This window comes from Chamaea fasciata, unplaced genomic scaffold (assembly GCF_029207755.1).
Source record: "Chamaea fasciata isolate MVZ Bird 193981 ecotype frontalis unplaced genomic scaffold, bChaFas1.0.hap1 SCAF_11, whole genome shotgun sequence".
Taxonomy (NCBI): Eukaryota; Metazoa; Chordata; class Aves; order Passeriformes; family Sylviidae; genus Chamaea; species Chamaea fasciata.
Window position 1 is genome coordinate 11,617,282 of NW_027094096.1, and position 17,139 is coordinate 11,634,420.

Genomic DNA, 17,139 nt, shown 5'->3' on the forward strand with positions numbered 1-17,139 from the left:
CTGATCTTCATTTTCAGATTCTTCAGAAACCCTTGTTTAGTAGAGGCCAAAAGTCGCTATCTGAACAGTGGTTTAAGCTTTCACTAACAGTATAATAAAAAAAATTAAAAACCAAAACAAACACTAAACCACATCGTCTGGCAAGAATGAAGGAGAGGACTCTACTCAGAAGACAAGCATTAATTTGAACGAGGAGCTTTATCTTCTGTAAGACGACATGAACCAAAGCATGGAATCCTCCATGAAGTACAGATCAGTGACACTGCCAGAAAAGAAAGCACTCCAGAAGCAGGTGGTCAAGCTAAAACCAAGTAAAACAGGTATAGCAAAGATAGGAAAGGGGGCATTTATTACCAGAGAAAAAAAGAAAAATTCAGCTGAGTGATTTGTACAAATCTCAATTCAGGAGCTTATTTCAGTACTTTCATGCAAGCGAACCAAGAAGTACTCAAAAAAGGACATCACCCACTCTACATCTGCCCTGGCCAATGCTTAATGCCCAGCTGCCTTTGAGCTGCATAGCTGCATTTACTTACAACACTGAGTCTGAAGGCAGAACCTACTGCTCAAACACCAAGCCTCTTCCCTATTCCAATGCCACAGACCAGATGGTGCCAAACTGCAGTTTGCCATTCACCTGCATCTGGTACACACAGCCCTTAAGCAAAACCAAGTGCAACAGCACAAGACAAATACTGATATGGTGCACAGCCATGTCCTACCTGCAGAGCCTGTTAGACAATACCTGCCCCAAGTTGCAGCACGGAAGGTTTTCTGAGACCTGCCAAATTCCTAATCAACTTTTGCCAAGCTGTCTTAAATCACTGAGACACCAAGTGAGCTCAGCGGCCAGTAAAACGTCGTTTGGCCCCCCCAAAGTCTAAATTAACACAGGAGATCTCTGCAATCTCCCAGACAACTACAAGGGTACAGGCAAACAACAAAACAAAGAAATGAAAAGCAAAGAACTTTAATCAGCCACTAGACTGAAGAAATTCAGAGACTAGACATCACAGAAGATACTGCTGGAAAAAGAAACACAAAAACCAGTTAACTCGTAGACGTGGATTAGAAAAATCCCACATATGAACTCAAGACCACAGGTCTAAGGGTATTAAAAAAACAAGGTAAAAAAGCAGAAGACTGGGTCTTCATTTTGATAATATTCTGCTTCAGCTCTTAATCAGTCTACAAAAAACTGCTCAGTAATAGTAGCATGTCTTAAAAACAACAAAGACAAAAATTTAAAAAAAAAAAACCCTTATGCTTCCATGGTGTCGACACAAGGCCAGGTAGAAGGTACTCACTCATCTGTTTTCTACTCACCTAGAATGGGTTTTCAGATTTTTGCATCTTCAAAATATAATTTAGACAAATTTGGGACAAATCAGGAGGATTTCAGGAGTTTTTGCGTTGTTTTTCTAATCACTGATGTCTAGCCCTGATTCAGACTGATGCCTGCTGAGGTTTCCTTTCCCACACTGGGCTCAAGCAGGTTGTGCTGCTCTCCTGAACAGAGACTTCATCCAAATGCTACACAGAAAAGTCACAGCCCTAATGCATAGCAAGAGTCCTGTGGCACATGACACAATCTGGGAAATGGTTTAATTGCAGTCATTGAGGAAGAAATCCAATTAAAACAGGTTAAGTTTCCGGCTTCCTCAGCACAGGATCTGCATACGGATCTTTTGCTATCACAAGAGTACTCTAACAACAAAAAAAGGGATTAAAACACATCTAGGACTTCTAAACTGGGCAGTGCTCAAACCAGCAGCATCCTGGAATTATGTGCCACAAACATAGTCTCTCGACCACTGAAAAATTTATACAGTTACATTATATCTTAAAGTGATGTAATTAGGAGTAAGCTCCAATACACATACCAAATTACTGACACAGGCACAATTAAAGATATTTACCTGGTATGAAATCATGGACCAAACTGCCTACCAAATATCTGTATAAACAAAAGAAGGTCTGTGTAAAGCTGAGCCAAACAAAGTCACAATCCAAGAAACACCTGTCAAACACTAAGGACTAAGCTGTCTTTAGGCAGATCCCATAAATTGTAAGATCATGATTTTACTGTGCTCAGAGCTATTCTTTCACATTAAATACACAGAACAACATACAATATTAGGTCCCACAATTGTATTTAAGGAAGGTTCAAACTTTTACAGTCATGGAAAAAGTTGTCAGAAGCCAGAGCTTTATGAAGGAATTAAACAACTTTATGGCACCTTTTTCTGACAAGTGTCTACTCCACTGCACATTTACACCTTCTCAATGCTCCATAAATAAAACAAGGGAATGTTGTGGTAACAAGGCATTGTACATGATACTGAACTTGAGCAAAACTACAAATTAGAGCTCTCTGAGGCACTTTTTAGCAGGATACCAAATTTAGTCTTACTTTTAAAGCTAGACAAGAACTCAACATCATCGAATACACACAAAAAAGTCTGCTACAAATTCCTCACCTCCTTTCCCTATGTGCAAGTAGCACTAGGACATTTTTCTGCTTTACCTCACCAATGATTTTTACCTCATCTTTCCCAGGCTACCCACACACTTTCCCTGAACAAGAACAACTGTAACTATGCCCATATGTTACAGCTCACAGGACTAACAGGGTAACACTAATGAGGTGTCTTTCCTAAGGTCCTAGCATGGCCTAGGTTTGTCCAAGTCTGAATTTCTTGTCAATAGTCAATCACTTCAGAGCTGGAAGAAAGGCTTCTGACTTTCTATCAACAAAATGTTCCAACAGGTACTGCCTAAGTGTGTTCTAGGCTTTTTGCTACCTTCCAACTCAACTGCTGCTCTCTGATAAATCAGAACACATATCCGAAGAACATAATCTCTTCACCATTCTGAGACACTCATAAAAGAACAAGCAGAGCTGCAAGTTTTCTATAGCTTGATCAAAATGATTACATTTATGAAGTAGCTATTACAGGAGCTGGTTTGATAAGCCTTTGCTCTTGCAATTTGCTCTGTGACCCAAACAGAACACCCAAAGAGCTGTCTGCTATACTGGTGACCTTTCATCCAACACTAATGATTAACTATGCTTTATGAGCAAACCTACAACCTACTGCCCCCCAAAACAACACATTACTTTTGGCCTTGTCTAGGACTGAAAAAGAACAGATTGAGGAGGAAAGGAAGACAATGTTTCTTCTAAGTGCTTTGTGCATACATCAGTGATATAATATCTTGAAGCAAAGTGATGCATCCATCTTGCTACACACCTAAAATGTATTTTTGCAAACATGAAAATAACACAAACATTAATAACTGTTAATATGACACTGAACTTGAAGCAAAGTTCACTCAACTTCCATGCACGATCTCTTATCTTTCTGGTTTGTTTTCATGGTTTGGGGTTTTTTTCTTTAAAGACTATCTGTAACACACTCCAGAACTACTCCATATCCTCCTCTTTTACTCTCATCCTCTTATAAGCCATTTAATAAAATGAACTAGTTAAGGAAGACAAACAAAAGGATATTTAACTGGAGAGGGCAGCATCACCATGGTGCCAGATAAAATAACTCTTTACAACACTTTAGTAAAAAACACACAGAGAATGGAGTGTCTTCAGGGAAAGATAAAAGAATATGAAGTAGACAGGCTCATAAAGAAAGACAGAAAATACCTATAGGCCCAGAAGCGAGCCCAGTTTCTTCCCTCCCCTCTGCACAGTATCCTACATATCAAATATAAAATGTACATATTTCCTACAGGCTGCAGCCTGTCTTACTCTTCCATCTGTTCTGCAAACCAAAGACACTCAGCTGGGAGCATGCACATCCCCATCCCACATATGATTAATGAGCAAAAAAGCATTTGAGTAATCCCAGTACCTCTAACACCTCCATTTCTCCATGTCAAGTCCTGGAAATTCATCTTTTCTCCCATCAACTACTGGGATGAGGTGCTAAGAGAGCACCTCAATCTCTACTAGCTACCAAAGGTGCTAAATTAATTGCATTGACTTTGGATCTTTATTCTATGCTTTTCAAAATTTATCTGTATGTTTACTTTGTATTTAAAGGTTCCCCTGACAGACCAGTTTTGGGACACAGAAATCATGCACTGCTGTTTGAAAACAGCCTGATCTGTCCAACAGAAACTTCTTCCACAGAACTGAAAGCTGATGAAAACACTGCTCTCCAAATATGCTGTTATCTATGAAAAACTAAGTGAAAATATTTTCTATTAAATGTCTCTTTTGTTAGAAAGTGGAGGATATAAAACATCTAACACTGAATTTTAAAAACAGAAGCCTACAGGGTTTTTTCTTATATCAAGGGCAGAATATACCACTAGCATATTACTTACAAGGCAGTATTTATTACATTAAACAGTTATATGATACAAGCCCTAAAGTTTCAGAGGTACTTTTCCATTTTCAAGAAAAATATTTCAGATGAGGCATCATAGTCTGTGTTTTATAATGTATACTTTTTAAACTGACAGCATAAACATTCGGCACATATTCAGGTATGACAGACATTCTGAGAAAAACACCTCTCTGTTTTTTGGGGTTTTTTTGTAACTCAATTAATTCTAAGCTTAGTGGCGATTACACTTCCTTACACTCTTCATACAATATTGAACTCATCACTGAAGTTACAGCACTGACTAAGGAGAGAAAACAAACAGGCCAGACTTGAGGGCATTAGAGCCATGAGTCTGCACTATGCAGCTAAAATTCCAACTAAATTTCTTGGGAGACATCCTAGTAAGTATGGTCACCTAGACAAAATGGGAAGCCAAGTTAGTTGCTCTAATCCAAACCTACATGAAAGTCTTTGTACTATACAGAAAGTAGTTTCCAACTATTACATGTATTTATCAAAAGTCCCATGCACCTCAGAGGGTGTGAGAGATAGGGTACAACCATTAGCTTCACTACTATGCTAGTGGAGACCATTTTCATGTTAAAATTCAGCACACGAAACCTAGTGAGTTTGTAAAAAATATAGATTGCATCTGTACAAGTTGACATAGACAATTTAAAACGTGACACTTTGATCTATCACCAATTGACACAAGTTAAACGCTTCAAATTCTGATGAAGCAACTTGAAATTACATCAGCTTCTCCTCCACTCTCCCACCACAAATACTACTCCAGTCTATTCAAGTACAAAGAACAAAACAGTTTAAATGACAGCCAGTCACAAATTTGTATTTTCAAGTTACTCCCACTTCAAAGCTGGGCCACCAACCTTTCCAACAATAGAGCAAACACACCCCAAGAGTAAATGCAATTCTAGTTTGTTGCCACAACCTGGAATACTATTAAGCAGTAACAAACTACCTAGCTGTTGGATGCATCTAAGCTAAACTTAGACATTTAAATCACTATATTCTGCCATAAGTTGAGCTGCTGCCTTAGCTGCCACAGGTCTGGGCTTGCACTAGTCACATCCTTCATTTGATGTTGTCAACAGAAAGCCCAAACCCTTCTGCAGTAGGCTTTTTAACCAGGTAGATCATATACAAAAGGCAAGGATAGGGCTTTACAAGCCCCAACTCAGCTTTGTCTCAGAGTCAGGTGAAAATTTGAGGAAATACAGTAGCTTGCATCTCCTCTGCTTGTCACTCAGTGACCTCTGAGCAGCATTCCTGAATCCATAAACACAAAACTCTGGGTCCTTGAATTCCTTGACTCAGTCATTCAAAGCTTAGGTATGGCAGGTTAACATCTTCAGAATGCCTTCCCTTAAAGGACAGAAGCACACAGATTCCCACAGGAGCAATTATCTTTACTGGTGTAGCTGTAGCATTTATGACAACACAGCTAAAATCAGTGCTATGAAAACTGAACACCTGTACACACTTTTGGACTTCACTTCACTTCTCCTCCTGAAGTTAGCCTTTAGCTGGAAATTAGGTACTTTACACAAAAACCAGGCATTTGAAGTCCTCCAACCAAAAGCAGTACAAAAGATACAGTAAGGAAGAATCATCTCTTTGCTTTAAAAAACAAATTACTATTTAAAGAGATACCCTTAGTCCTAACTGTATTTCCAGGAATAGGCCCTCTCCTTTCCTGAGAAACAAAATCTATTTTTTTTCAAGCACTTTTCACAGGACAGCCTACCTTCCTTCCCTATGACAGTAGTGCCATGACATTGTATTTGTTAACTCCATGAACTTACCTAGACTGACATTCTCATTGAACCAAAGTTTAGCAAAAAGTACTCTTTGATGAGGGCTACAGTTTCCACCCAGTGGGCTTCAAAGCTGTGTTACTGCAAACACACTCAAGTAAGAATATTCTACATTCAGACACAGCTGGACTCAAAATATTCACAAGTACTCTGAATGTGCAGCCAAAGGCCCAAGGTTTTGAAAAACAACTGAAAAACAGTGTCTCTGTAAGCTGTGGGTGCTTAAACATTTTTAACACTTGAAGGCAGGCAATAATGTTTAACGTGTAATGGTATTAAACCTTTAAATAATACTTCAGTAATGACAGGATGTCAACAGACTCCAGAAGCAGCAGATTTTGTTTTTTGACAGCAGAACTCTAGACACTTGTTACTATTTCCTGGCTCATAGAAGAGAGGTCATTCATTATTTTATTTCTGCTTTGTTAAACCCAAGACTATTTAAATTCTTGTTAAGTAGCATCCCAACAGATTCCGTCATTGCACGAATTTAACAGAAAGCGTTTGTAACGATGGAAGACTACTACCTGTGGAAAAAAAAATGAAAGCTTTATTATTACAGCCTTGCTTTTTTCCAAATAACTACACAGGTGATATGGTTATCTAAACAGAGCTGCTCCCTCAAAACTCCCCTTTTTCCAAAATTATCAAAACTGTCCCTCATCCAAAATAGTAAGGATATATCAAAATATGGAACAGTCAATTATTCTAAAGAGACACTTGAAATGCTGTGAAGTACAATATTACCACTCAATATGGAGATGCTGTACTTCAGTACTGAACCCAAAAAGCATTACTGTAAGCCAAACCCTGTCAGGTGACCTAGGCATTAGTGACTACATGTTCCAGCTCCTCCCAGAGTAATGCTGGAGGGGAATGGGACAGGAGGTGTGGAAGAGGAACCAATGCTTAGGTGAATACACCATTACAGAGTAACTGAGAGTTCTCAATGCTTTTGTAAAAACAGCGTTTATCTGGAATACTCTATCCCATCACAGTGAGCCTTTGTCAAGGGACGTGAATTCCAGCTGAAGACCAGAAGGGTGAAGGAGTTAACTAATAAAACCTGTATTATTTAGCCTGGCAACAAAGTTGTAAATACTTCCAGTAAGTGCTAAGAATAAAACATCAACAGAAGAAAATAGAGGATAGTATTAATACAGTTAGCAGGCAAACACTTAAGAGAAACCTTCAGGCTGGAAATTAGATGATCCTAAATTTTGAGACATGACATGCTGAAAGAATATCCCAGGAGGACTGAAGAATCAAAAAGGCAAGTGTGACATTTCTTACTAAGGCTACTCCCAGAGAGTCCTCCTTGTCCTTACAGACAACTAACAAGTTCTGTTGTCCTACTATGCCCACCAGAGAGAGGAGATGCTCAAGCTGCTCAGGAACAAAAATCTCTTTAAAGGCTCAAGTTCCTACAAAAAGCTATCCCCCCCCCCTTTGGATCTTTTGGCTAAGGAAGTAACTAGAACACCATTCTCGCTATCGTAACAGCCATTCTCTTTCTCAGACAGTGTAGGAAGTTAGAGAAGACACTGCAAAGAAGCCAACACCTCTATTACGTACAATTTGTGAAGCTTTTCCTGTCCTTCTTGACCCATGATACCTGCCACAGAAGCTCTGTTTTGACTGAAGAGAGAAAATTTGTCCCCACACCTTCTCCTGAGAAAGAGGAGGGGAGGCAGAAAACAGCCCTCCACAAAGCAAATTACTGCAGTAAGCAGCAAGTTCTGGGATTTAAAAATAAAAAACCACAAACCATATACCACACTTTTGGATAGGGTTAGTCTGTGCAGAGGTTGTTTATCCAGCTTGATCCTTCTATTGCTGTGTCACTCTGTGCCCATATGTTCATGTTTGATATCTGCCACATGGGGGGGCAAAGGGGGGGAAGGAGGGGGCGGGGGGGAGGAAACTTGCCAAAGTTAATATATTCCAAAAACCAGACCAGTTTATTCCATTTGTGGAAAGAGCTCCACGCAGAAGTAGCAGGCAAAAACATAGGAGTCCTATCCAAGTGCAACAGAGAAATTTTGTAATTGAGTTGCTAACATTCAACTCAACTGATGTTTCAGAATGGGTTACAGAACAGAGAAAGTCAAAATACTAATTGAACTCTGCAGTCAGATCAATCAGCACTATCACCTGCTATCTGGTTTTGATTTGCTATCTTACTAAGCTAACCTTCCAAATAGCCTGACATCATTTTGGTGAAGGAAAACAGTATTGCAACTCTGTGAATCTAAGGAAGAAACCATTTCTTAGCTGAAGGGGAACAGCTTTTAAATTAAAACACACTATACAATCTGGTGATGCAGAATGTTCTAAATGGCTTACTTCTGATAAAAGTTTTTAAGATGCTCCAACACCACTAAAACAGGATTAAAATCAATTCAATTAAAATTAATTAAAATAATAGTACAGATGAGTCCTAATGGGGTTTCCAGTAAGTGCAAGGTAGATGTGAAACTGCAACAAACAGATGCCACAAACAGAAGCAACACTAGTTTAACACAGGCAGACTGCTGAGAACAGGTTGAGGGAGTTGACACTCCTCCTGGTAAAACTACAGGTGCTAGAATCATAGTTAGCATTCAAGTGTGAGATCTCAATCTGATATAAACCCAAGATTTCATCTGAATAAAATACATTTTATTAGGAATTAAGAAGTTTTGAAAAACAGATGATATAACTGTTTATCCTTTGATTTATTACTCAATAGGAATCTACATTAACTAAACTATGAAAATAGCTTCAACAGCTTTTGGTTAATCGTGTGAGAGAGGAAAAGCACACAGGAAATATACTTTACTCCAGGCAACCTCTGGAAGCCATGAAGTCTAGCAACAAGTATGGTCACTGCATTGTATTTTCAAAATGACAGATTGAGATTACTTTACCTGTCACTTCAGTGGAGTCTCACGGCCAACTTTACATTTAGTTTAAGTGTACTCCCAAAAATTAACTCATCACTATGTTTTTCTTTTTACCACAAGTTTTGAAATATAAAGTTCTCAGGTTCTAGATTACTTGAGCTCTTGTCCATAAAGCACAATAAAGTTGGAATTTTCAATGTCCATTCTATTCCAACTCCAGTTTGATTGGGACAATATGTCAAGAACCTCTGAACTATTAAAAAAAATTATGTCCATAGTGCTCAAGTATGTCAACATTAATAGAAGGCATTAATGTGGTACAATTCCTTCACATCATAAATTCCACAAAATTCATCTTTCCTCTTCACAGCTAATCTGAAGAGAGCTCAGTTTCCACCCACTCCATGGAGCATTTAAATGTGCAGACTGAAGTGTGCAATGGCATTTCCCTTAACATGTTTCTTCCAATCCTAGTTACAAAGTGCTGGTGAAGTTTCAGAGGGGCTGCCAAGAGTCAGGTATCCAGCAAGACTACGTTCATTTGCAAGTCTACAAATATACAGCAGAACTATATCAACTTAAGAGCTGCCACAGAGGAAATGTGACAAACATACTTTTTCCTACCTTACTTTTGGCAAAGGAATGTATCTGTTCTTCCACCAAGCTTCTTGTAACTGAGTAAGAGAGTGAAACTAATTTTTTTTAATTCACAATCTTATGATATAACACCAGTCTTAATTTTTATTACCAGTCTTTTATTGTAGAATATTATCTGCAAAATACAACTGGAAGAATACTACCAGAGTAAGATATGGCAGCATCCACTGTCACCACAAACTTGAAAAACACTGCGGAATAGACTGCAGCAGATCCTTAAAGCACAAGCTGTAACACTTGGAATTGTGGCTTTAAGTTTGCCTAAGTTATGCAGCTTCCATCCCTTGCATTAAATGAGATTCAGCTGAAATTGTGTTTTCTCCAGCTGTTTGACTTAAAGATCATGTATGTACCTACTTCTCAGGTGCTGTTCACTCAGGCTTATTGACACAGCTTATGACTGTCTGCTGGCCTAGTTCAGCTGAGCAATTTCCTACCTTCCCCTCACCCCTGTACAATGAGCAAGTTCAACAAGTCATCACACCTGGAACAACTGCAAAGCTCAAGACAAGTTTTAAGGAGAAATCAGAGTTTCCAGTCAGTAAGCTGATTATAAATAAAGTGTATCCTCAAAATAAAGAGGAAGAAAACACTCTCTCTAACGAAGGCAGAGTTCTAAGTTAAAATTCAGCATCCAGCCCATTAATATGCGCCCTCAGTTACTTCCTTCATTTGTTCTCTTTAAATGCACAGCCACATCTCACCTGTGATCAGAGGATTCAGTTACACTGCACACACCTCCCAGGACAGGACACTCCCTACACTGAATAAGCTAATTGCATAAGGGATTTGACATGAAAAGACACAGAACATTATTAACTTGGACAAGATGCCATCCTCTAGCCCTGGCATCAACCACACCTCACAATATTACCTTGTCCAAAAACACACATCTACCACATATTCTACAAAGGCATATATAATGCAAAGAGAGCTTCTCCCCACTACCTGCAGGAGTTAAAGAAAGCAACTAATGATTATACCAGTATCAAGGACATGTAATTCAAGTCCCTTGATGAGTGGGTGGGATGCAGGTGTGTGTTCTTCCTTTTCTTTAGGGTTGAAGGGAAGGGGGAGGAGGGCAGGCATGGAGGATATCAGAGTCCACCCTGACTTGAGTTACTATGCATTGTTTCCACCTTCCCTATTTCAGTGCCTCAACTCACTTATGTTGCTCTGATCCTAAAAAAATCCTCCATGTTGTCAACTCAGAAGCTACTATACGAGAGTGTATTTTTGATTTCCACACTTCTTTACCTGTACTTTTACATCTAAGCAGTCTTGGACTGGAGGTACAGAACAGACTTCAAGCACACAAAAGCCCACGTACAGAGAGATAATTTCTCCTACCCAGAGCTGGTAAGACAAACTGTCACAAGCTCAAAGTAAGGAAAGTAAGACAGAAGACAGATATAGAGGAAAACAAGGAAGAACAAAACAGCATACATGCTTTCTAAAAGCAAACATAGCTGAATCTACACTTAGTTACACTGGGGCATGAGTTTGTCACTGATCTATTTTTCCTAATAGTTTTACTAATAAAAACTACTCCTGAAAATCAAGGTAAAAAATTAGAGTTACTGCTCTGCATTGACAAAAACTAGTATTAACCATGCTTCAAACAGCCAGCCACAAAACTGAAGGCGCACATTGCTATTATTAAATCTAATGCCCATCTCAGGGCTTGACAGCCTCCTGAAAGTTTAACACTTGTTCCCAAAAACACATGCGTACATCAGAAAATAAAGAACATGTCTGCATTCTTTTATTTCCAGCTTTACAAAAGTCTAACAGCTCTTTGCCCTTCTTTATACTAAGTCTATTTATTTGTACTTCGTGCAATAAAACACAGGATGTCAGCAACAAGTTGCTCTGAAAGCAGAATAAAAGTGAAATATACCTTGCCGTTAGATCTTAAAAAAAGCCATCTTATTCAAAAAGTAACAGGGAACCTCAGCTTCCATTTTGAAACACCAAACTGCTCCCTACAACTCAAGGTTCACATTCCAGAAGATGACTCAGACCCTTTCATACCTTTTATGAAGGTCAGATCTTTGCAGTTCAGCATATGCACTTTATTGTGGACACTATCAAAGCAAATCATTCAGAAAACACTTGAGAAAATGGGATTTCCCCCCCAGCCCATGAGCCAGCATAGTATTAGTGGGCAATGTGTGTAGTAACACACTGAGAGAATCATTCCAGTTTCTTCTCCACACATACCTTTGTATGTTTGTAAGATCTGGGATTTTTTTTTCTCCTCTCTTATCACTCAAGAAAATGAGTGATTGAGAACATGAGATGAATCTTTTTATCAGGTTGTAATCAATGAAAAACTATTCAAGGGTAGAGGAAGTCAAATGTGAGAAGGGCCAAGTAACTTCCTCAGGTCCCTTCCAAGCAGGCTTCCTGTATGAATCCTGACAAGAGAGGCTTGTCTGGAGCAACCGGGGGCAACCATGGCTTGAACATCATCGCTAGTATTTCTCATGCATCTTTGATATTGAAATCCAGCATTAAACTATCATGATTAAGTTTTTCAATAATTCACCTAAGTTTTCCACTTCTCCTATATGAAAATAATAGCTCAATTTTTCCTTCCAGAACTGACCATCCACTGCTCTCAGGGCAGTTTGCTGCCAATATCTGTACCAAGGACCTTCATGAATCAAGTTAGGCTGGCAACAGTCAGGACCTTGCAAGACAAGGCTCATCACAGACAAGGAGAGTAAACAGATTGGTTCTGTGTGAACCCTGGCTGCCAGACACAACTGAAGGAGAGTATGACTGCATATTTACACAGTTGGACTCTACCAGCCTGATGGCAGGATTAGGAGTATAACTGCTCCTCAAACTGAACTTCGTCCTGAAGCAACCATTGCTGTACCCTGAGAGCAGGCAGGAGAAGCCAGTTGACTTAGCCCTGTCCTCCACACACACTGTACATCTGACACACAGCTGAAATTTCTTTATTTACAGAAGACACCTTTCAAGCATGAATTCAGCAACTGTTTTGTTAAAAAAGCGATCCTGAGACAAGAGGCTACACACAAATATTTTTTCATTACTGCTGACCACTGAGACCTCTGAAAATAGTTTTGCTCCTTCAGAAGCACTTTATTTCATATAAATTGAAAAAAAGTAATACATCAGTAGGGAAAAAGTTAGTATGACCTTGTTTTGCAGTTACCAACCTCAAAACTGAGCTATGGAAACTCTCAGCAAGAAGTTGCTTCATGTACTGCCATTAATCTGTTGTGATACTATGTAGAAATTAAAATATTAAGGGCACATTTAAAATATTGCTTCTTCAGAAAACTAGGCATACTCACCCAAAGCTCTTAAGTTACTCTACCAAAAAAACCAAAAAATTCCAATGTACTACTACCTTCAGAGTCAGCACTCAATGGGGCAGGGACACCTTGATGAAGAGAGTGTAAGAAAGTCAACCAAGTGCTTTTTAGGAGTGTTACTGATTTGACAGGTGATGAACAGGACACTGATCACCCAACAGGCCAATGGGAGATCCCAGAAACATCCTGGGTTAAGATTTTGCCAATGCCAGAGCCAACCATGTTGTACAACTCTGGTATTTGATTATACTTTGTCACAATAATTTACCCTCAGTGTGACAAAAGAGATCCATGATCAGAAGTGTTTTACATGCTGTTCACCAATTAGTATGTTAGAAAATATATCAGGGCCTACAAAGACAAGATTAACAGAGAGAGCTGTGAGATTCATTTAGCTGCAAATCAGGTACAAACATGTAGTTTACTTACTAACTCTCCTACTTCTGCTCCAGCTTCACCACTTAGAAATAAAAGGAATTTAGTCAGGTTATGTTTCTGGACTGCTGCAGAGTAAGTAACTGTACTTATCAGTGATGGAAGGATCCACATAGAAATTGAACATGTCTCCACTGACCACATCAAAGACAAATGCATTTTATTTTTGCTACACGCTTCAGAAGGAAGAGTGTTGTCACCCATAGCTTTAGGCCTCAAACTTAGGAATGATTTTATAAGAACAAGTATTCATCACAGTTTTTTTTTTTTTCTGTGATATTTACACTCTGGGTTTGAAGACAAAGTACAATATAAAAAAAGAAAACTTAGAAACTACCCCCCCAAAAAAAAAAAAAAAAAAAACACAAAAAACACCACCCAAAGCCAAAAAATAAACTTGTGCATGATTCCTGATTAGGAATGACAGCTTTGATTATTCATTTTCTGGAAGATGCAGAGTATTTCCCCTAATGGTCACTTTGACCTGAAAAACTTTTCCAAGACATCAAAAGACCCCATTTTCATAAGCTCTTACTCAACAGGTTGGCACTCCTACTGAAGTAGCTCTGCTATATTAATAAGCAGTAATGTCACACTGTGGATGACCTACAATCTTTCTACTAAGAGCTAAGACATGTTTATGTTCCTAGCTATGAAACCATTTGGAGATTGAAGACTTAAAGGTTGTTAATTCAAGTTTACTACTCATTTTTCTCAAAAAGACCCTAAGAATGGGAAAAAAAACCTGATTACCTGTATCTCTAACACAACAATAAGATACACTAAACAATAAAAATTAAAAATACCTTTGCATTTAAGATCAAAAGAACTGAACCATTCACATTCAGCTGCATTTTACAAATATAGAAACTATTACAGGTTAAAAACATGTATATATTGCCAAAAAACTTTAAGCATTATTTATAGAATTTATTCACCAGACCACTGTTTTTAAACTTCTTAGTTCAAATACAACATGTTCTGTTAAAATATCAGCTGTAGAAACTGAAATATTTTCATAAATACATTTAACTCCTATTGATATTTATTAAGTAGACTACCAAACAATAGAAAGCTCCAGTTATTTTTCCAGTGCTTTCACGTCCATTATGTATATTTTTAGATACATAAAATAAAACTTGTTTAAAAACTTTTATCTTAAAGAAAATCTTAATAAATCTCAGAAAACAAATACCAAAAAAGAAAACAAAACAACCCAAACCAAAATCCAAACTGTACAATTAGAACTGTAGTTTTGGGAGTGGAAGAGGGAGAACTGAAAAGACTACACAAGAGATAAACAGAAATAATCACAGCAATGCTTGCTAGCTTTGAAAGTGTTATAAAAGTATACCCACAGCGTCAGTTCCCACAAGAAAATCTTGAAAAATTAATTTAACTGCTCAGAATTCCTCTTCTTTCTCGTTATGATAGATGGACTTCTAATTTATCAGCTGGTAACTACTCAACTTCTCTTTATGGCAGCCTTTAAAGAACCAGGAAGCTCAAAATTCATATTACACATAACACAAACTGTGGGAAGTTACTCCGTTTGAGTAAAGTTTTGCATTACAGTGTTAGAAGCTCCGAATCAAGATTATTTCTGCTGAACAAGACGGGAAGAAGGAAAAAAAAAAAAACAAACCAAAAAACCCTGAACAGTCCTTTTAGGGGAAAAAAAGGATTTAAAATAAAAATTGTTACTGGATTGCTGCACATAATAAAAACGCTCCCAAAACAAACTACACACTCTCTGAAAGCGTCCCTAAGCTCCCTGCCAGACTTACAGAATAAATTTAGGCCAGTACCAAGCACTCATTTCTTCCCCGTGTGTAAATGCGACACAATCAGGCCTCACATGCAGGCCTCTCTCTCCAACACAGGCAGGACCTTTGTTCGATACGTCGATGTTTTTCCCCCAAAGCCCTCGACATAACTTTCCATTCTTCCCCCCTATTATTTTCCGGTTCTCCGTCTAGACTTGGGGACTGCCGAGCCGCGCGAGCCCCCGCCGGCCGGGAGCCCGAGCACTCGGAAGGGGGAAGGGGGAACAATAAAAAAGTTGGACACAGGAAGACGGGCCTGCAGGTCTGGCCAGAGCCCCGGCCTCGGTTCCTTCCCCTCCCCGGATCGCCGGGGCGGCCGCCCGGAGCCCCAGAGGCCCCGGCCCCCCCAGACCTGCCCCACTACCCAGCCCCCCGGGAAAAGGGAAGGAGGAAGAGGCAGGCAGGAAAGGCAGAACCCAGCGTTTGATCAGCCTCCAAGTACGACGCATTATGCAAGCAAACGCCAAGGACCAGGCAACTTGCTTCTTGACTGAAAACAAGAAAAACATCAGCTCGAAAACATTTAGCTGCGAAAATAATCCCTTTCGTGGGCAGCCAGCTTTGTGACTCCGACCCCACGGGCGCCTCCGTTTTCTGCCCACCTTCTTCCTCCCCCCAAAAAAGCTTGTGAAATATGGACGTCGGCCGATTGTTTAGCATTTTTACCGAGCTGGGCAGGAAGGAAAGAAAGAGAAATTGCTGTTTTTTTCCTTTAAGATATTCCCTACCTTCTTTAAAGGGGGGGAAAAAAATAAAAGGGGAGTGGGAAAGAAAGAACCACTAAGGAAAAGGGGGCCAAGCGGAGTGGGGGAGGGAAGACGGGGAAGGGCATCGAAATCGGCACGGCAGTGTCAACACTGACACTGCCCTTTTGTATCAGCAGCCACACAGGGCCCGCCGAGGGGCGGCCGCGCTGCCGGCCCCCTCCCCGCCGGGCGGCCCCCGGCACCCCTGCCCGGGCTGCTGGGGCCGAGGGAGGTCCCTGCAGCGGGCTCGGGGGCCGCCTGGCCATTTTGTCAGCTCCGTTTCCACCCCTTCCCTCCACGGCGAGGGCCCCATTCCACCCCTCCGGGCCGCCCCACACACTCACCAGCGCGGCGCCGCGTCGTTCCCGGCTCCCCTTCGCCCCCCCCCCACCCCCATCTGCAACAATGCTCCGGGATGGCGCCGCTCCCCTCCCCCTGCCCCGGGCCGCCAGGAAGGGCAGCTCGGCTAATGCCAGGATGACACAACAGGCCCGGCCCGGAGTCGCCGAGGGGCCCTGCGAGCGCCCCGCCGCCCCGCGCCCGCCCCCCCGGCGCCCCCCGACCGAGCGGAGGGGCCCCGGGTACCTAGTTTGTCCCGGTGCGGCCTCCGCAGACGCTCCGTGCCTCCCTCCTCCCGGCAGCAGCCGCCTCGCTTCCCTTCAATTATCAGCTGAAGCCGCAGCACCGATCGACGCCTCGTCCGCCGCCTCCGCCGCCGAACCCCTTCCAGCGGCGCGAGGGGGAGGCCGCGGGACTACTTTCTCCTGCCGCCGGGGCCCCGCCGGGGCCCGCGCGCGCCCCGGGCCGGCGGGCGGCCCCTGCCCCGGCCGCCGCCCCCCGCGCAGCCCCCGCCGCGGCCCGGAGCGCGGCCCGCTCGCTGCGCTCGGCGGGGCCGCTGCCGGCGGTCGGTATCCCTCCGCCGGGGTCGTCACCTCGGGTCCGCGGGAATGTCCCCCCTCGGCGCGGCCGGGGGGCGGCCGGGGCGCGGGTCGCTGGTGGCACCGGCGGCGGGGGTCAGACCCTGCCCGGCACCGCGGGGCCCCGCGGCTG

The 17,139-nt window shown here is 41.4% G+C and overlaps 1 protein-coding gene across 7 annotated transcripts in view; it reads right to left on the minus strand.

The window, feature by feature from the left end:
- TRIP12 (thyroid hormone receptor interactor 12) overlaps positions 1-16,864 on the minus strand; it is a 78,766-nt gene extending 61,902 nt beyond the window's left edge. For 3 of the 7 annotated variants that reach the window (XM_066193230.1, XM_066193229.1, XM_066193227.1), the window contains exon 1: positions 16,675-16,864. The gene's annotated coding sequence lies outside the window, so the exon portion shown is untranslated. Of the gene's footprint in view, positions 1-7,762; positions 7,853-16,674 lie in introns of those variants that run through there. The other 4 variants (XM_066193232.1, XM_066193231.1, XM_066193233.1 and 1 more) reach the window with 3 other exon arrangements.
- Positions 16,865-17,139: the final 275 nt, after the last annotated feature.